This window comes from Bradysia coprophila (assembly GCF_014529535.1).
Source record: "Bradysia coprophila strain Holo2 chromosome X unlocalized genomic scaffold, BU_Bcop_v1 contig_39, whole genome shotgun sequence".
Lineage (NCBI taxonomy): Eukaryota > Metazoa > Arthropoda > Insecta > Diptera > Sciaridae > Bradysia > Bradysia coprophila.
The window spans coordinates 377179-398550 of record NW_023503329.1 but is presented as its reverse complement, the minus strand read 5'-3'; the positions used below and the strand labels follow the sequence as shown (position 1 = coordinate 398550).

Genomic DNA, 21372 nt, shown 5'->3' with positions numbered 1-21372 from the left:
ATTTCGTAATTTATCTTGTTGTTAGCATTTGGTAATCCCTATATACCCAAATGTGATAAAATCTGCGATTGTGATAAAACGTCGTACAATAAATTCATCAAGAATCTCTCCGTCCCCACATCCCGTGCCGTCAGGATGGTACCAAAATCCCATATATTTATTTATATTTATACAAAACCATACCATATATCCATGCACACAATACACAGGGCCCGACTTAAACACATGAAAAATAAAAAACGATAAATTCTTCTGTACAGCGCATTATATAGCGAGAGAGCGAGAGTTTTATTTTCAAAGATAATCTTAAATTGCGTGACTTAATACAAACCCCTTTTTCATCTATAACAATTCTAACTTCTACACTTCATACATACCCATCCAATAATATCAGGAAAAAAAATATAGAAAAAGTAGGGAAGGAAAAAAAAACGTTTCACAAAATACGTGACCAAAATTAACGTGACTCTACTACCTCCATTGTGCAAGCACAGAAGTAGAATATTATATATATATATAAAACAGAACATTCTTATATGTACCACCAGTAACTTCAGCCAGTAACTGAAGGAGATAATATATGGTGGTGGAACCAAACGAAGGTGTCAATATATTTTTTTTGTCTGAGATGAAGAAAGATCTTGATATATTTCTGTAAAAAAAAAACGAAAAAGATGAGATGTATATTTGTGTCACTGTGCTACACATACGAGAGAAGAAAAAAATGTGTGTTTTATCTACCATTTATTTAAGTCAGCCACCTCTTTTAAATATCTGCAAAATAAAAAAATTCATATAGAAAATGTGACTTGTCGCCCGGAGGGACGCGTTTTCTTTACCATATTTTTTTTTATTACATAAAGTACATCTGAGAAATAATGTAATGAGGTTTTTCGTATGTCAATGTGAATGTTTGAGAAAATGACATTGCTACGCGAGACCCGTACAAGTGTGGGGTATTGAAAAACTCTTTTTTTTTAAATGACATTCAGCTTCAGGAATCATCAAAATACATGTTTTTTCTTAAAATCAATTATCAATATTTTCCACACAAAAAAAATCAATATCAAACGAATGATTTATCGATAATCGATAAGTATCGAATGATTATCGATAAATATCGAATAATAATCGACAAATCCAACAATAATCGAATGATAATCGGCAAATGTCGAATGAAAATTCGATTATCAGTCGATATTTATAGATTTATCGATAAAACATTCGAATGACATCGTATCGATTACAGTCTTCGACATTTCAAATGTCTCACTGTCAAATTTTTCTGAGAATTTCATTGTGTCATTGCGAATACACAATGACATTCTTTGAAAAAAATGACAGTGAGACATTTGAAATGTCGAAGACTGTACAATTATGATAATTTACGAATTATCACATATTTTTTTATGTGGGATCTGAAATTACTAGTCCCACATATTCTGACAGCTGTTATATTGAATGCAATTTTTGAATTTTTTCCCAGTCGAAATTTTTGTCGCACATTTTTAACGACCAGTTTACTGGGATAAAAACCAAAAAACCATTCAATATCAAGACTGTCAAATTTGTGGTTCTAGAAATTATGTAGAACCTGTTGAAAACGAAAATGTGATAATTCGTTAATTGTGTTAAGTGTATTTTAGTGCACCTGCCTATTCGTCAGTTTATTCGCACACCAGTCAAATATAGTAATTCTAGTAACCACCTAAACCTTAGTTACAAGCAGAGACTATTTTTGGGAAAACATTTTACCTCATTTTCATTAAATTTAAAAAAATTATAAAAATTTGGAAAATACGCGAAAAAGTCCCTGGTTTAACGTTTAACTTCAAAACACCTTGTTTAATATTTTATTCAATTATTACAAATAAATAGTCACTGGATAGTACATGTTAGGGTGCCTCGGTTTTGCCGTTTTGAAAATCGACACCAAGTCACCATTGTACCTTTGTGGTTATTTTAATTTTTTAATTTATTTCCGATTACTTTTGACTATCTCACGGCTGTTTGAATCCTTTTTTAGTGTACTGTCAAGTTTGAGGAGTACTGCTGCATGCTGTGAGTATAATTATGAAAAATTAGGAATTACCACATTTTTGTTTAATGTAGGATCTGATATTTCTACATCCTTCTAGTCCTAGATTCTGACAGCTGTTGTATTGAACGAAATTTTTGAATTTTCCCAGTCGAAATTTTTGTCGCACAGTTTACTGTTAAAGTCGAAGCATTATAATTTGATCGATTCTATTCATTTTTAAATAATTGTAGTTTCGAAGAAATCATTTCGAAAACATTCCAGTATAAAAGCTTACACATGCGCATTAGAGCTGTTTACTCGCGGTATACCTGCGGGTAATCCGTTCAGATGCACGTGACTAAGCTTTTATACTGTAATGTTTTCGAAATGATTTCTTCGAAAACTACAATTATTTAAAAATGAATTAAATGAGTAGAATCGATCAAATTATAATGCTCCGGCTTTATAAAAACCAAAAAACTATTCAATATCAAGACTGTTAAATTTGTAGATCTAGAAATTATGTAGAATCTGTTGAAAACGAAATGTGATAATTCATTAATTCGGTTACGTGTAGCATAAGTTAAGGTAATAATCTTGAGTATTTTGAAGAAAGATTTATTATGTTTGACAGCGACGATAAAAACAAGCAGAATATATAGCCGAAAACAGACCACCAACGTACGGTGTCCAGAAACAAATGAAGACCCCAGTATGTTAAAACTAATGAAGTACAAGATTTTTGGCGATTGCCAACGACAATGTGAGAGATTGTTGATTGTTGAATAAGTGAAATGTTGGTGGCAAAATCTATGTGAACACCAATTTCTTAACATACTTTTTCGAACCACAATTTGAAAGGTTTTTTTTTAGAAAGTGTTGTCCAAAGTTAAATACTTTGAACGGACAAAAAGTTTCGCTTCATTGTACTACAAGTACATCTCCATTAACAATGGTTGTACAAGAACCTGATGTTCAAATATCATTTCATATTGATGGGACTAAGTGGGATGTAGTGTTAATTTCTGATTGAAAACTCTTCGTAATTTCTAAGTTATTTAACTCAATTTCAACTCAAAGATTAACCTAGTACAGAAAACTCGACCTGTCAACTTTTTATCCCTAGTTATGTAATAGTATTCTACATGAGTCGAGGAATATGACAAGGGATAAAACGATGAAAAGAGAAGTTTTCGTGTGGATTTTGTTGATCCGAGGCGGAGCCGAGGTCAATAAACACATACAAACGAGACTATTAGATCACAACATCGTAACCATCAGTACATCTATAAGTTTATCTACTTATACTACTTGAGTGACTGCAATGACTGTAGTCTGTATTATGGTTTAAAAGTTCGTTGGACTTCCTTTGAATACCAACAAAATCGTAGAATTGATAATCCTATTTGCTATACGTTGTCTGAGCTTAAGTTTTACATTGAGTCAAAAATACTCGATTATTTTTGTTGGGCATCTCTCTACACAGGACACATCAATTGGTTGAGTACGTTGAAACAAATTGAATGAATTGAAAGCATTTGAATAAATAAATGAATACAAAAGATTCGTACGATTGTACCGGTCTAAAGATGCTATACATGGTGACAATATTTAGCACAAATCCATTCGGTATACATTACGAAAAAAAACAAACAAACAAACATCACAGACATCTTCGTTCGAATGACTAATGACATTCCGTTGAGCTCTTAGTGTATATTATTAAGTTTTCCATATTGTAACATTACCACAAGTTTTCCTCCATAATAAATGTTTAGCTGCGAGCATTATACGATATATATGGGGGATACATAAAGATCTCCTTTTTTGTGTATCTCGTCTAATGTAAAGTGATTGTTGTTGATTTTCGTAAATGTACAAGACTGCGGGAGTGGATACGGAAGAGCGAACGGGTAACAAAAATAATGATTGAATAATATGATTCTAACAATTTTTTTTTCTTCTCCTTTCTATTACTCCATCAACGAAAGCTGTTTGATTTGACGAAAAAAAAGGGGTTGAAGTGGCTTGTTTAGTCGAATGTAGCTTTTGCGTCGATGCTTTTAGGTGTATTTAGGGCCGGTTGAATTTGCCTTTCTGTCATTTATTTACATTTTTGATTTACAGTTTTCTCTCCCTTTTTCTCACTCGAAATCGCCTGTTAAATGAATAGATTGGTAAATGTTATGTAAGATCGTATCGGTTAAATTGGAAAACACTGCTCGAACATTCGGAGGGACATTGATGTGTGTTAAAGCATCAGGTAAATGAGGTGGGTGAGATTCAATGGATATGAGAAACTGACGTTAGTCAAGCGTTAAGTGGATGTTCGTGCGGATGATTCAACGAAAAAAAAAATCTGATTTGGAAACAGCATAGGTGGGTCAGTCTTAATTTCAGTTCGCAAAAATATGAGCAAAATTTTAAAACAAAGTAAGTGAACAGAAGCTAGTGTACAATATGCACTAGAAGACGAAATAGATGTCGACGGGAGACATTCATTAAAGTGTCAACCTGACCGGAAATGCCGATAATAATTAATGTGGAAAAGAGACGAACCACTTGCACATTTGATACTAATTTTTCTATTTTCTATTGTTGTCTATTACTCGAATTCTAGTTTCTCAGTCGATATATCGACCAAAACGTCAGTTGCTGCATCCGCTAAAGTCGAAAACTCTGCAGTTAAACCACAAAACGATTCAATTCAATCACGAAATATTTCAGCGCCGGCTCATACACATAAGGTTGCTTATGTAACCAATTTCGATCATTTTGTATCATTTGTATCATTTGACTCTATAGTTAACATTAAACTGTGGCTCGAGAACATTATAGCTCGTGAATCTGTGAAACGTTAATGAACCGATAAATTTTCAATCTTTAATTTCGACTTTTTTTTTCGTAGAAGTAACTTATCGTTGTTCTAATTTTGACTTGGCCTGAACGAAATTCCGATTAAACTAAGACGCGGATAACGTGAATAATTGTTATTTTTCTTTTGTTTTCATTTTGTTTGATTTACTGAACCAATGGTTCTCACTCTAATCAGAATCTGATTAGTCGAATCGAGTCTCATGACTTTGAAAAAAGAACTCCAGGACAATTCGACTTGTGCAAACTTCTGCTAGCCTAGTCGACTGGCTCTCGCTAATCATTCTTTATTCAGGTGGATCATTAGATACATCCCTTCAGTCAAGCTAAACAACGCAAACGAACCGAACGATCTAATTCAACGTCAATTTTATTATGTTATTACGTTATGTCGTCATGTTCATGAATTTTTTTATTTTTTGAATTGCTGAACTTTTAATTCTAACCTTTGTAAATTGTAAGTAGTCAGGAGGCTTCGGCCATTGATGAAATGAAATAAATAAATAAATAAAGAATTCAAGGACTTCCATAAATGCGATGTTGTGTTTTCCCAATTTTAATTCATCTGTTATCGATAATGACGACAAAAATAATGACAAACTCTGGGTAATATGGTCTTTTATATAGCAAAAAGCATGTTAAAACAAGGCATCAGAACAGTCGGAGCGTTTGCTGCGACTTAGCCCCGTACGACCCGTAGTCCTATTTCGTCCGTAACCATAATACGTCCGTAGCCGTAATACGCCCGGAATCCTAATACGTCTACAACCCTCTAATGCGTTTGTTACCAAAATGCAAGTCAATTTGGGCATGGTCAAATTTAATGAAAGTGTTTATTTTTAAAATTGCGCATAGCGCAATTACGAAAGCCCGTACGAAGTACCTCTCAAATAAAACCAATAATTTACGACATTATTTTAGAAACCCAAAATTTTTTGCCAACTTTCCATTGGGTATTCAATTACCTCTCAAATGAAACTAAATCTAACAAAATCGGATGATATTTACTCGATTTATGTGCAAAAAACACTTAGGGCCGAGTAGCGGCCTTAGTCCAAGGGCCCAAATTTGAAACTTTTTTTGCCATCATTCTATTCGGAATTCAATTACCTCTCAAATGAAACTAAATCTAACAAAATCGGATGATATTTACTCGATTTATGTGCAAAAAACACTTAGGGCCGAGTAGCGGCCTTAGTCCAAGGGCCCAAATTTGAAACTTTTTTTGCCATCATTCTATTCGGAATTCAATTACCTCTCAAATGAAACTAAATCTAACAAAATCGGATGAGATTTACTCGATTTATGTGCAAAAAACACTTAGGGCCGAGTAGCGGCCTTAGTCCAAGGGCCCAAATTTGAAACTTTTTTTGCCATAATTCTATTCGGAATTCAATTACCTCTCAAATGAAACTAAATCTAACAAAATCGGATGAGATTTACTCGATTTATGTGCAAAAAACACTTAGGGCCGAGTAGCGGCCTTAGTCCAAGGGCCCAAATTTGAAACTTTTTTTGCCATCATTCTATTCGGAATTCAATTACCTCTCAAATGAAACTAAATCTAACAAAATCGGATGAGATTTACTCGATTTATGTGCAAAAAACACTTAGGGCCGAGTAACGACCTTTGAGCCCTCCCAACAAGCCCGCGTTGCATCTTACCCAAAAACAATGTTTAGCTACTCGTCAATACCTTTCATTTGATATATCACAAGCAGCTATTGCGTGCGTATTTCAGTAGATATCGTCGAAAGATTGAAAAACGCCTATAGGGCTCTAGCTCTGGAAGGGCCGACCCTACCATGCCCATTTTCGAACTTGACCTTACTTTTGTCGATACCAATCGGGGGAAAAAAGAATTTTGAAAAAAGGTTGTGATTTACTCAAGCTAGAGGGGTCACAGACGGACGGACGGACGGACATTTTTTTTTATTGCGGATTCGTCATCTATTAACATAACCAAATGCTTTGCCCTTACTGTCTGCTTCCAATTCGACGTGTTACAAACGGCATATTAATCTTATAAGCCCCCAGTACTTCGTACGGGGCTAAAAATTGAAGTACAAGATTTGAAATCAATAAATTAAAAATACTTTGGTCGATGGAAGTAATAATACTTGATAATACTTAATACCCGATAATAATACTTGTCACTTAATAACACTTAACTCTCACATGAAGTCAAACAACCCAAGCACCACTATAACGTCTGAAATTCATTCGGATATTGCCCCTAGCAACAAATTTAAGATTTAATTAGTTGTGCGACCACACATTAAACTAATAATTATTCGAGTAAAAACTCCAAGCAAAAACCGCTACTAAAACATGCACTGTGTGCAAAGGATGTAACCGCCCGCAATGCTAAGCATTTTTATGTGTGTACGGGAAAAAAAATTCAGTTTCATGTTTAAATTGTATGATTTCGAAATTGTATGGCTACAACCGCCCTTTTGTTTGTGACGGTATCATACATATAATGTTGTGTAGCATCATCATCATCGTCGTGCATATAATATTGTACAACACATTATGTACATTTTATGGAACAATAAGTGGAATACTTAACGCTTAAAAAATTATTTTCATAAGCTTTTTTTCTTAGTCACAAGCGAAAACAGCCGTTGGATATGACCGTCAAATTTTTCCCATTAATGAAAAACTTGGTTTCCAATCTATTGAAATGTGCTGTGTCATTTGATATATAGATACACAAATTATGCTTTAAAAAAAAGAGAGAAAGTTATACCAACAAAATAATTATTCATTACGAAAATAGGCTTTTTTTAACCAAACATAAAAGGAAACCAACATTATGTATGTACGATGTGAATAGCAAAAAAAAAATGTTTCGAAGAAGGGAAAAAAAGCATTGCGGGATACACGCCAATGGAAAGTTGAGATTTGATCGGCAAAGGAATGGGTTCGGGTATGTGAAGAGAATCGTTTCAAGTTTCAACTTGAATGTGGAATTAAAATCTATGGAACGGTTTTGACTTTCTGCGAAATTAAATTGACAAAAAGAATTTATGGTTCTGCAGATAAGTCACCGATATATTGTGATAAGCTGGAGGTAGTTCAGTATCATCGAGTAATATGGCTGAATAACGTTAAACTTCATGAAATCCTTGCCTTTGAGTAAATTTTCGTAAAAAGACCGATGAAAATTTCCGTAATTCGAGAAAATCAGGAAATATTCACGAAACTCGAGAGTATTGTCGTCAATTTTTATTTTTTGAAACTTGAAAATTTTTTGGAAAATTGAGATATATTGAATAGTTTTCTCGTATTCTGTTGATTGTAAAAAAAATTGTTAAAAATTGAAAAAAAATATGGAAAATTCGAGAAAATCAAGAAAACTTTTAAGATCATGTAAATTAAAAGTTAGGTACAGCAGTGCGATCAACAACGTAGTGCGTAAATGGATTTTCATATACATATTTACGCACTAGTGTGTAAATTGACGTTTGTCAAAAAATGAGGATCCCACTGCTGTACATAAAGTCTTGTTGCTAACATCTATTGCGCAAAACATCTCATTTACTAACTAGTTAGCAAAATAGCTATTGTGCCACCGAGAATTGAAATACGACTCTTTTCAGCACTAATTTTAGTGTTGTAAAGTGACTTATTTCAGCAACCGTTTGATGTGATATTACAACACTCAAAGCAGTGTTGATATGGAATTTGTATGAGTTGTTACAGCATTCGTTTGAGAAAATGCAAAGTAATGTGATCGTTCAAATTTGAAGAGTGATTGTTTACAATGAAAATTATGATTTTTTGTGCTCTTGTCTATTTCAATTCTCGGTTGGCACAAAGCATGATGTGTTACACGTATTGTAATGAGATTTTTTCAGCACACGACCGTGCTGAAAAAATCAACATTACAATACTTGTAACACAACATACTATTTCATGACTATGATAAAAGTTTGGTTTTCAACTCTATGAATTATGAGTACCCTGTCTACGGAAATCTACGCCTATACCTTTTTGAATTCTGCTGAGAATGCAGCTATGTAAAGCATCTTCATAAATATATTTGATGCATTGCACTCAAGCTTATAAGCACCTGGTAAATGAACGTATATAAAGCGGATCTAAGTCCTAATCGACCAATTGACTGATGGCTAATCTTCATTTCCTTTCTGTTCTTGAATTTTCAATTTTAAGTACAACCTGGAGTCAGGCCTTTTAAAATAAAAACAAAATGAAAATGCGACCCACCCTAGAAAGGTGGGGTCTAGTAAAAGAACTTTGGGAAAACGCAATGATCATTTTGGCATTGACGCTTAAAGAAAATTTGTCGACGTTGTGTGCTTGGCTTATTTTAATGGAACATGCGTAGTAAGTACTCCAGGATTTCTGAATTCTCCGCGGTGTATGCGATCATTTGTAAGCTAAACAAACAGTCAGAGAAAGCTTTTTTTCACTTAACTTTTTCGTTGTTGTGTCTCACTCTCTTTGCTTATTCTGTCAAACAACTGCAATAAATTATGGTACACATAATGTGTCCTATTATGAAAAACCGGCAATTGCGTGCCTTGCTTGCTATATACATGAAAATATTGGGTTTTGTGTTTTGTAATATTTGTAAAACGAAGTTTAATAGTACATGTGGGCCTTATCATTCAAAACCATAAACAATGTTTTAATATTATTCACTGCTGCCACATAAATTTTGATACGTTGTGCGAGAGATTTCATGCTACTTTTCTGTACATATATTTACGTGAGTGTGCGATTGTGGCCCTGCGATTTACAGGGTACCATATGAACACGTAAACTAGGTGAATTCGTAACATAGTTAAGTTTATATTATCAACTGAACGATCCTCTGAGATTTGCCCGAAACATTCCGTATGTATGTATACATATATTCCGCACATACTGCGCGTACTACAGTCCAAACTTTTGTCAAATAGCAAATTGCTATAAAGTTGAATACAATTTATGTCACGTTTGGAATATTTAACTTTTCCATGTTACAAAGTTAATGTGTAACACTTGACGAACATGAGCAACATATCCGGTCATTACGGAACGACGGATTTATGCTTCCAGGAAGAGGGACAGAGAGAGAGAGATAGAGGGAGAAGTAGAAAGTGAAAAATAATAAAATTATTAAATCTCAGCCCGTAGTGTACCACTATAAATGGTTTGTGCAGCCAGAGGGATTCTGATTAACGTTTCGTTGTTATTTTTTGCGTTTAAATTTTTTTTTGATTAAAGCTCTCTCTCTCTCTCTCTCTGGTTTCTGACCGTTCATAATTAATTACGGACAATATTCTGAGCTTGAACATTTGCGCTCTAAGTGGACGGATGGGAAAAGAAATGATCATTAAAAATGCAAAAAAGCAAAGTGAGGAAAGCTTTAAATTCAAGTTTATTTTTCGTTTTTTTTTTGTTGACCGAAACGAAACGAAATTTTATTTGTTGGATATGCATGTTTTCTGCTAATGTAAGTATACCGGTCACGAGTAATTGTCCAATATATGCACTATAATAATGTACACTCAGGCAGAGAAAATGGAAAATTGTTTTACGTAATTAAAGTAATATTAAAATGTGCAGGTAATGCTCTTGGTAATTGCTATTTGGAAACAATGTTAAAACATGCAGCAAGGGATTTAATAGAATTATAACTCGTTGGATGCAATATCGTGAGGTAGATTTATTAGCGGTGTGTGACTGGTGTGGTTCGTTTTGTGCTTACACTTACGGTACTTATACGTGTCGAGGTATAGGAAATGTAAGTTTTCGTTGAAAAAGAAAATAGAATTGGGAATGGGAATGAAAGTTGTGTATTTTGTGTGTATACGGTGAAATTCAATACAACAAAAATGTAAACACAACTTTCAGTCGGACGTAATTTAGGTAAAAAGAATAGGTTTGCCACGTCTGATAAAACCAGGAAAGAGGGCATTTATTGTGAATGTAACAGATCAGAAAGATAAAAGTAAACGAAAATAGAGGACCAATCATAGTTGGTGAAAGATCCATTCCGATAAAATTTCGATTAAAAAGTCACTAGAGGATCTCGAAGATATTAGAGTCTGAATTCCATTCATTAGGGGTCATGAAATAATAACGTCCACCAGTAAGTTTAAACCATTAATAAATCGACAAATATTCATTTAATGTCATTATTGTATCAGTCGAAAAACCCTTGAAGGGTAAATGTGACGCAAGTCCTTTATCTTACTTGTGACGCAAATTTCTTGTTGTAAAATTTTCTTTCACAAATTTTTTGAGTCAATTTTTTGTTGATAAAACTTTTGCGTACAACGCACAATGCGTCACCCTCAGCGATATCAGTTATTTTGTAAGTAAGATAAAGGACTTGCGTCACATTTACCCTTCAAGGGTTTTTTGACTGATACCACCACTTTTGTAAGTATGTCATTTCGAGAATATCAAAAACCTTATGGAAATTAAAAAATGCTAGAGAAATCAGTATGAATCCCAAAATTTAGGAACCAACCTTGGAACACCTCACTTATATTGAAAATAACCCAAATCCATCGAAAAATCCGATGGAAGTTAGGAAGTACTAGAGGAATCATCTGTCATCCCAAAATTTTGGAACCAACCTTGGAACACCTCACTCATGTCGAAAAAAACCTAAATCCATCAAAAAATCCGATGGAAGTTAGGAAGTGCCAAAAGTTGCTGTTAATATGCTCCACCGTCCTCAAAAAAAAATTGTTAAAACATTTTTGGTAGGGGACTTGCGTCACGCCCGCTTACTAACGTGCGGGCATGATCCCACTTTCCATTGCTAAAAAAGTAAACTGAGAGATAAAAGAGTTAAAAGTATTTTCATTTTGCTTATGATTCACTATAGATATGAACAGATACGTCAATTGAATCATTCTGAAAGTAGATTTTGAAGGAGCAACGCCAGGAATATTTCAATTTTTATTATTTGAAACGGAGCTAAATGAATCAAATTTCATTTTCCATTATAATTCACTAATTTGACACGTTCCCTTTCTGTCCTTAACTATTCATATGACATTTGTTTAAACTAAATGTGTGATACAAGCGACTGCAACAATACTTCATTTGCACACACTGTCTGTTCAATGTTGCTGTAATTACATTGGAATGAATCTGAGTTCGTTTTTCAAATATGATATGATTGGTTGTCATCAAGCAACTTAAATCTTTACTATTAAAATAACTGCAACCACTTCAAAGCCACTCACATTCATTTGCAGCGCACGCCCATTCAGTTCATTAAAAAATTATTATTTTTCTCTTTGCTTTCGAAATTTAATTTAAACTACCCCGAAAACGTTATGATATATTTTTGCACCAGCACCATGCAATAAGATTTAGACTTTTACACACGATGTAATTTTTCACCATATTTTCTCGAACTTTTATGGCAAGACTATAATTTCAAACCCATTTATAACCATAAACGACCATTTTTATACTTTATACGACACCTAAAACAGACTATACATCTAAAATAAAAAAAAGTATAATTCTCCCCATATAATATACGCTTTCCAACAACGAACGTTTAAATTACCGTGCAAAATAACCGGAGATATGATATGGATTTTTCAAGACTGAGTAGATTGTAACACGATTTCTGTATTCAACGATGCATTTCATTTATAAATATATAAAGGTGGTGTGAGTGGAGGATGTGGGTGGCAGTGGTTTTACAAACGGTGCGTTAATTCATAACATCCTTTTGAATCCTTTCCTTCAATGTTTTCTGGGGGAAACAACAGCGGGGGAAAAAAATGAGCCAACATAATAATAAAACAGAAATCGTTATCGTTGACTATAATACGAAATGGGTGCACACATAGTAAAAAACTTTTTTTTAAGTGCCTCTACTGGTTTAATCTGCTGGAGCAGCTAGGGAACGAACGATTCATTATAATAATATGTTAATTTAAATGTTAATCACCTCCAGCAGGAGTGAATGTTGATATGTGAAATCAATACGTCTGTCGTCATATTATACGTAGATGGCTAGGATAATAACAAAAATTGGTTGTTAAATTACACTCTTTTTCCGAAATCTCGGCAGTTGCTAGTAGTAATATATGTCAAAGTTTCTGAAAGGCATACCGAAACCATTTAATATACTAACATTTGAATCTAGTACTTTGAATAACATTACTAGTCCTAGACTACAGGCTGGTGAAAAGGATTGAAAACTAGACGAACAGTAAGACTGAATGACCTACTTTTGGCCAAGACATTCTGTAAATTGACCTTTCAACTTATTGCAGCAGGGCATATTTTTGAAAATTTTGAATTCTGAAAATTCCGAAAAATTCTAAAAAAATTCGGTTTTTTCAGCAATTTCTCGTAATTTTCAGAATTCAAATTTTTAAAATTGGCCCTGCTGAGCAGGACCTTTAATTTTTTTCGAATTTCTCAATTTCTTGAGATTTCTCGGAATCGCGAAAATCAAGATAATTTGGGAAATCATGAAACATTTAGGGATTTTTCTCGAAATTTCTTTAATTTCTAGAATTTCCCTGATATTCTTCAAATTACTTTATTTTCACAAAATCTTTGTCAAAGGTAGGCCCTGGCGTTAAGCCCTTGGTTAATCCACGCTTGAAAGAAGGTTTGAAGCGTGGGAAAATTAATTTCAATATTTTTAGCCCCGTACGAAGTACAAAGGGGCTTATAGGATTACGATGCCGTGTGTAATTGATGGAATTCGAAGCAGACGGTAAGGGCAAAGTGTTTGCCTATGCTCATAGATGACGAATCTGCAATAAAAATTTTGTCTGTCCGTCTGTCACGTCGATATCTTGAGTAAATCAAATCCGATTAAAAAAAAAAATTCCCTGAAAGATAGTCGAAATAGTGAGGCTAAGTTCGAAGATGGGCTTGGGCATATTCGGGTCGGCCCTTCGTGAGTTAGGGCCACCTAAGTGATTTAAGGTCTTTTGGTGATATTTATGGCAAAATAAACGATGGAAATGTAAATGACACGGCAAATGATAGGTATTGTCAATACCAATCCAGGAAAAAAAAGTTTTTTAAAATCGGGTGAGTGGACCGTGAGTTAGGGCCTTAGAAGTGAAATGCTACTAGGGCCCTATGTGTATTTTACATAGAACTCGAGTAAATTTCATTCGTTTTTCGTAATTTTTGTTTGATTTGGAAGGTAATCGAATGCCGAATAGAATGTTGTTGAAAAAAAATTAAATTTGGGTCCTCGGACTGAGGCCGATACTAGGGCCCTATGTGTATTTTACATATAACTCGAGCAAATTTCATCCGTTTTTCGTAATTTTTGTTTCATTTGGGAGGTAATCAAAGGCCGAATAGAATGTAGTTGAAAAAAATTTTAAATTTGGGTCCTCGGACTGAGGCCGATACTAGGCCCTTCAAAAAAATAAAATTTTAGGGCGATTTGAAATTTTTGTTTCATTTGAAAGGAACGTCGTACGGGGCTTCGTAATTGCGCTATGCGCAATTTGTTAGATGTACATATTACATAATAATTTTACTTTAACTACATTAACCGGCGCAATAGGCTTACGGTCAAAGTAGGGTGACAGACGCACTAGGGTCACGTACGCAATAGATATACGGGTTTGTACGGGGCTCAGTCGCAGCAAACGCTCCGACTGTTCTGATGGCTCGTTTTTTAGCAAATTTGACGTAGGGGAAGAAAAAGTTCAAAATAGCTCTAGCAGGAAACGGAATATCGAGCCATCTAAGCATTGTATAAACGTTGTTTGGGCTCGTAGCACTCTCTCACCCTGATGAAAACCAAAATCTCAAAAGCTCTAAATAGACTTTCGGAAATCACTTAAAATTTAGTGAATGTGTTCATCTTTGTATAATCCCAACCGTCTCATATCATTTATAATTAGGTTATTTCATACTTTGTATCAAATGCCGCAACAAAAAATGAATTTAAAAAAAAATCCTTCATATGGATTGTATCTGGCAGATTTACGCTATACGTTTCTCTAATCTATGCATAGCTGTGTTCTCGTATACAAAATATATTTTGTTCAATGCATACGAATATATTGGAAAATTTATACACATATATGTGCGGTCATGCTAAATGCATCGATGTGCGAGTGTGCATGCATTAAGCACCACATATTATATTGTATTTTATACATCTCCGTTCTCTGTGTTCTCGTATAATGTACACATTGGAGGGAACTTAACAGTTCAATGTTCATAGTTCGTTATCTTTTGATGTTTGAAAAATACTTTTTGCCCTCTGGGAAAGGAAATCAAATTGCTTTTAGCACGTTTTGTGCTGCATACATACAAAGTGTTTCGGTATGTGCCAATAAACGTACACTCGAATAGAACACGAAGAACCATTCGATTAAGGTCAAAACTTATCAATTTAAACTTTGGAAGAAATTTGTTTAGAAACACTAATGGGAATAAAAGATTTCATTGAAAGATTAAGCATTTTGGGGTGAACTGGAATTTTAAGGCTATTTCGACGAACGGAAATGACCTGTACAATGCTATGTCTGGTCTATACTAAAAAATCAATTTGTAATCACAATGTCCGTACTTTCAAAACACTTCCGGCTCAGGTATATTAACAATGCGCACTCAAGTGATATAAATCGAATAGGGTAAACGACTAGTAAACGTTCGAGACAATATTTTGCAATTTTGAAACGGAACTATTTTTTTTTACGCGTAGTTTTGGCGAATTATAATTAAAAATGTAATTTTCGACACTAAAACTGTGAACACATGCTGAGGCTAAAGAACCAAGTAAAGAACGATAAAAATTGTAGGAAAATAATGTCCTCTGCCCAACTTGTTTCATTGCCTGATGAACCGATTATCGTTCCTTTTGGGGATCACTTTCTCCTCAAATGAATACAACGAACCCTGTGTTAACGATTGTGTAAGAATATACTCAGTTTCTATACATTCAATCGATGCACTCACATTCTGACGATTTGTTGTAACGACTGTCTGACGATTTCCGCAATAATTTGTAATGCGTCTTACGTCTCGTAATGTCATGACCCGATTTTCCGGAACAATTTACCCCCCGATAGTAATCGCTGTACAAATATAGTTTCTGACGGGATAGAATGCCAAAAATAATTTACATCCTTCATCGTTATTTCAGATGTTCTTCAGAGGGATTGCTCGAACACTTGTAATCTGTTCTATGAAACAGTACATTTTGACTGTAACTCTGTAACCCAAGCTTCAAGTCAACCTTCGTTCCATTTTAGCCAGACATTTCACACACAATACAAATTCTAATGTTTTGTGATTAAGCAATCTTCGGATTATTCATGGTTTTACATGTACATAATAAAGCCCCATGGGTAATGTATCTTATACGTCTCCTTTCATAGATGAATATAAATACCTACCTACACACAGTCGTACCTAACCTACCAACCATATTATACCATACACATCCTGTCTAAATATAAATATAAACATTTGTACAGTTGAACACCCCATCATATCTCTCTTATAAGCGACGTGCACACGTTTCTAATAATATATGGAATAGGTATTACAGACAATTTAGTATTTTGGTGAATTTAAACAAGGGTAAATTGAAGGTGTTAATATATTTATGCTCCACCATTCAATGGTAAGTTCTGTGCATGCAATAGAATTCCATTGACACCTCAAACATTATCACGAATCTTCAAGAAAATAATATAAATTGTTCAACTTACGGTGAACGGTAGATAAATTGAAGGGAGTATTTAATTCAATTATTTTCGGGTACAATGTGCGGGATCACTTCTAATTATGACCGTGTATTCAGACTATAAAGCGCTGCACAAACACTTCCCATATTCACATAAATTGTTGGGGTACTTATAAGTTTGTCGTTATAAATCATAAAAACGTTTATTTCGTTCACATTTCGTTGTGAGGAGTAAGCTTTACATTGGGATTATACATTTTGGGCGAGCGATGTGAGAAAATGTGTGACTGGATTTAATTTTCTAATTTTAAATTTAGCTGACACACAAGGGATTTTTAGACCCTGAAAAGATCGACCTAGGATTTTCGAGAGTAGATTTTAAGGTTTTACGAAAGGGTTTCGGTGTAAAATGAGGTTTTGTCAAGCCTTTTGTCCGGTGAGTATTTTTGTAGGGACTATTTTTGGGGAAATCTTCCTCTTTCTTTAAATTATCCCACTTTTCCATATTTGCCCGGAAATATTTTGACAAAATATGGGAAAATTGTTAAAAGGTTAGAAATTTTTTTGGTAAATTCTCTCCTTTTTTTGGTTTCATTTTTTTTTAACGATAAAAAAACAAATTTTAAAAACAGGGTTATACAGGGGTTCATGGGTTTTACAAAAGAAAATACACCGTACAGATATCCAAAAAAAGATAAATTCAACGACAATTGGCTTTGTATGAAAAGCTCACAAACGGCTTCGGAAAATCTTTTGTTAAAATTTTTCTTAACGGTACTTTTCTCTGTAGCGCAATTGCAGCGTAAATTTATCTTTTTTTGGGATATCCGTACGTAATACGTTCACTATGATTAAAAATGTATGGAAATGTTATCAAAAAACGTTAAATGTTAATTTTTTTTTTTATCGACGAAGTATTGCAATCCTCAGGTCAAGTTCGAAAATGGGTGGTATCGGTTCAACCATCTGGTGGTAGTTCTCGAAGGAAGTCTTTTCTGCTCTTTGTTACCACAATAACTGAAACAAAGTTCAACCGATTTTCAAAAACTTTTTTTTAATCGACGAAGTATTGCAATCCTCAGGTCAAGTTCGAAAATGGGTGGTATCGGTTCAACCATCTGGTGGTAGTTCTCGAAGGAAGTCTTTTCTGCTCTTTGTTACCACAATAACTGAAGCAAAGTTCAACCGATTTTCAAAAACTTTTTTTTATTCGACGAAGTATTGAAATTCCCAGGTCAAGTTCGAAAATGACTGGCATCGGTTCAACCATCTGGGAGTAGTACTCGAAAGAAGCTTTTTCTGCTTTTTGTTAACATGACAACTGAAATAATTCTCAACCGATTTAAAAAACATAGCTAACGCCGACCAGTACGAAACACCTATTCGTATCAAAAGCCTTTAATGTGAAACTCTTCATTTCTCTTACTTCATTTTCTTCTCTGCTGAAAAACTATTCTCCCTTTAAAATCACTTACATTATCCACTCTTTGCCTTGTTATCATATACAACTAAATTGCCGGAGGCAATATAGACAGCCCCGTACGAAGTCAAATTTCATAAATTCCTATTTAAACAGCTATATACCGCTATATTTAACTATATTTCACTGTAAATAAACATTTCACAGATAAATATATGCTATTATATAGCTCTATATGCCTGTATATAGCCCAATATAGCTGTATATAGGTATATATAGATGTCCGTATATGGAATCCCTGAAACCCCACACACATAACAAATTATTTCCATGTTAACAGAAACTCTCTAAGTATCATTTTTCCCAAGATATTTCTATTTTACTAAAATCCAATATGGCCGCCGGCAGCCATTTTGTTAGGAGACCGGAAATAGTACCGACGCTTTACATTCGTTATTACCTTTCAAACAAAAAAAAAATCATGAAATTCGGTCAAAATTTACTCGAGATATTGTCATAATACACCACGTTCACTGTACTTCCGAGTAGCCAGATAAGAGCTCACTCCAAGAGACCTAGCTCACGCTCCGGAGAACATAATTTCATAAAAAAAAAATTCCCTGATTGGTACGGTCAATACCTATCTAATAAAGCTAAAACAGACGAAATATGTTCAAATGTGGCCGACCTACAAGCAAAAACTGCTTGCCGCCCTGTGCCTGTTCCACACCAAGGGGTCTAACTCACGAGTCGGTCATCCGATTTCCATAAACTTTTTTTTTGTCGATCGGTATTGTAAATACCTTTTATTTGACGTATCACTTACAAGTTTAACGTTTAAATGTCCGGAGATATCTTCGAAAAACCGTAAAGCACTTATTGGGCCCCAGCTCAGGAGGGGTCGATCCAAAATCACTCATCTTCGAACTTAGCCTGTCTTTTGACATTACCAAACGGGGAAAAAAAGAATTTTCAAAATCGGATGCGTTTTACTCAAGTTATCGTGCAGACAGACAGACGGACGGACAGACGGACGGACGGACGGACGGACAGACGGACATTTTTTTTTCGCGGATTTGGCATCTCTAGACAACCACAATAGGTTTCCCCTTACTCAGGGAGTCCAATTCGACGTGTTACAAACGTATGCGTAAACCTATAAGACCCCAGTACTTCGTACGGGTCTAAAAAAATGTTTGGTGGAGAATGGAATTAATTCCTGAGGTTTGGTTCTACGATAGATTATGTTGATCTTACGAACAAGCTGATGTTGTTAACAGAATTTTTGTATCTATTTAAATAGTATTTTTCTTGTTATGTGACTTTGCCTTGTAAACAAAACCGAATAAATAGAACAATATTAACGAGTGTGAAGTTTGCGGCCAGAGCGAAGCGAATTTTATTGAAAACATACGTCATTTTTTACCGGAGCATTTTATATACAAAGTCTCGAAGATTTTCAGTGAAACTAAACAGGATTAAATCAGCAATGAGAGATTTACTAGACCGTTCTAGTAGTTCTTCTTCTAAATGCGTTTTTGTGGCCATCAACATACAAAATTACATTTCATTGAAATAAATCAATAAATCATTGCCAATAGAAATACTACTGAGAAGCTCAGACAAACAGTCAAGGGATCTGATCCACCCAACAGGTGGGACCTATATTTTGACAAAAGGTTAGAAAATTTTTTGGTTAATTAGAAGGAATGTTTACCCTGATTTTCTGGTCATATTTTTAAAAAAAATTCCAAACAATTTCGTTTTTGAGGAAAATTCGGGAAATTTCGAGAAAATATGCCAAAATATGGAAAAAATATTTTCACAAAAATACATGAATTAATTTGAATTTAATAGAAGCCAAACTAAAGTATTCAGCCAATTCGTTGTGTAATGTGACTAATTTAAAAATCTCGTCGGTGGCTGGTTCTTAGATGTTAAAGACTGTAGTCCCTGCTTGTGACAGGAGTAAATTATTATTCTAAACGAAAAAAAAAATTGTCCTAAAAGTTGCCAGAGAAATTAAAATTTTATTATAAAAGTGCCAGTTCTGACAGTTAGAGATACCAAATATTCTATTACTATGCTAAGTGCTTTGCTTAAACAAAAATGCTAAAATTTTTGATTTCACCCTTCAGTTATACTCATCGTTGAGCATGTTCATTATCATATACATAACTTTTTGTTTCTCCCTTGGTAACAATTATTCTAATATGTAAATACACCTTCATTTCATAAAATTATCCCTCAAAGGTATTTGGTTTAAACAAAATGTGTGCACATACTACACTCGTAGTGTGCTTAAATATTTCCTTTACCATGTGAGCTGTCCACAATACCATATAATCAGATTAGTTTCAGATTTCGTTTAAATACTCAAATGTGACTGATATTGTTTAGCAATTAACGTATTGAATGACTAAGTCAAAATGGTTACAATTACACCGCAAAACAAAAGGGAAATGTTGGTTTTATTTGTCGTTATGGCAAATGATTAATTGAACGTTGTATAAGTGCCTCGGATAAAATGCATGCCAATTAAAAATAAAACAAAAAGAAAGTTAAAGGAAAATCATTTCGTGGGAAAGTGGCCCCGTCTATGAGTAAAATGTGTCCTCAGTAAAAAAAACTTACGAAATTGTTTGGAACTTTGTATTTTGTCTTGAGTGGTTGCATCCCTCGTCTTCAACTGGATCTGCAAACCACACTTGACAAAATCAAAAGTTCCAAAACAAGGACATAATCTACTATTACTCAAACATTTGAGGTAAAGTGTCCACGCATTGAATTAAATCTCACGTTACCTTTTATTTTAAAGGTCCATGTAGCTCAATCTGTGGAGCTAAGGATTCACGTCCTATATGTCACGGGTTCGACTTCCGTGTCAGACATAGTTCATAGGGCTTTTCATAATCGTAAATGATTAGTATCTGATGTTGGTTAAGACTAGTCACAAGTAATTTAAAAATATATCAAATACTAGCGACACCTATGTTCTAATAGATCAATTATATGATTTACAATTGACAATTAAATAAAACAAAAGTCTAAGATACGGGTTATGGAAAGCATCAGCTTTTCTGCCCATCTATCCTATCCTACTTTTAATTCTAAGATTTTCCATAGCAAAAACAGTAAGCTTTAGGCATTGTACGATTTTTCAACTGTCCAACTTAGAATGCCAATGGCTAAGCCAATGTCACTGAGAAATTTTAAAATAAAATTTTTAATGAAAATTTCGAAAAATCGACTCAATTTGTAAAGAGACTTCGTGAAAATTCATAATATATTTAACCTAAGAGGGGCGAGCAGGTAACGCTCTCGAGTGGCTGGTACCTCTTTACAAACGGCACCTCTTTGCCGTTGGATTTTTTTTTGACTGGCTTT

At 34.2% G+C, this 21372-nt stretch overlaps 1 long non-coding RNA gene across 1 annotated transcript in view; it reads left to right on the top strand.

Moving 5' to 3' along the window:
* The window catches only part of LOC119069698, a 45650-nt gene extending 30561 nt beyond the window's left edge, over positions 1-15089 (top strand). Inside the window, exons 2-3 of the long non-coding RNA XR_005086380.1 lie at positions 11219-11229; positions 15070-15089. This is a non-coding gene — a long non-coding RNA (uncharacterized LOC119069698). The remainder of the gene's footprint in view (positions 1-11218; positions 11230-15069) is intronic.
* Positions 15090-21372: the final 6283 nt, after the last annotated feature.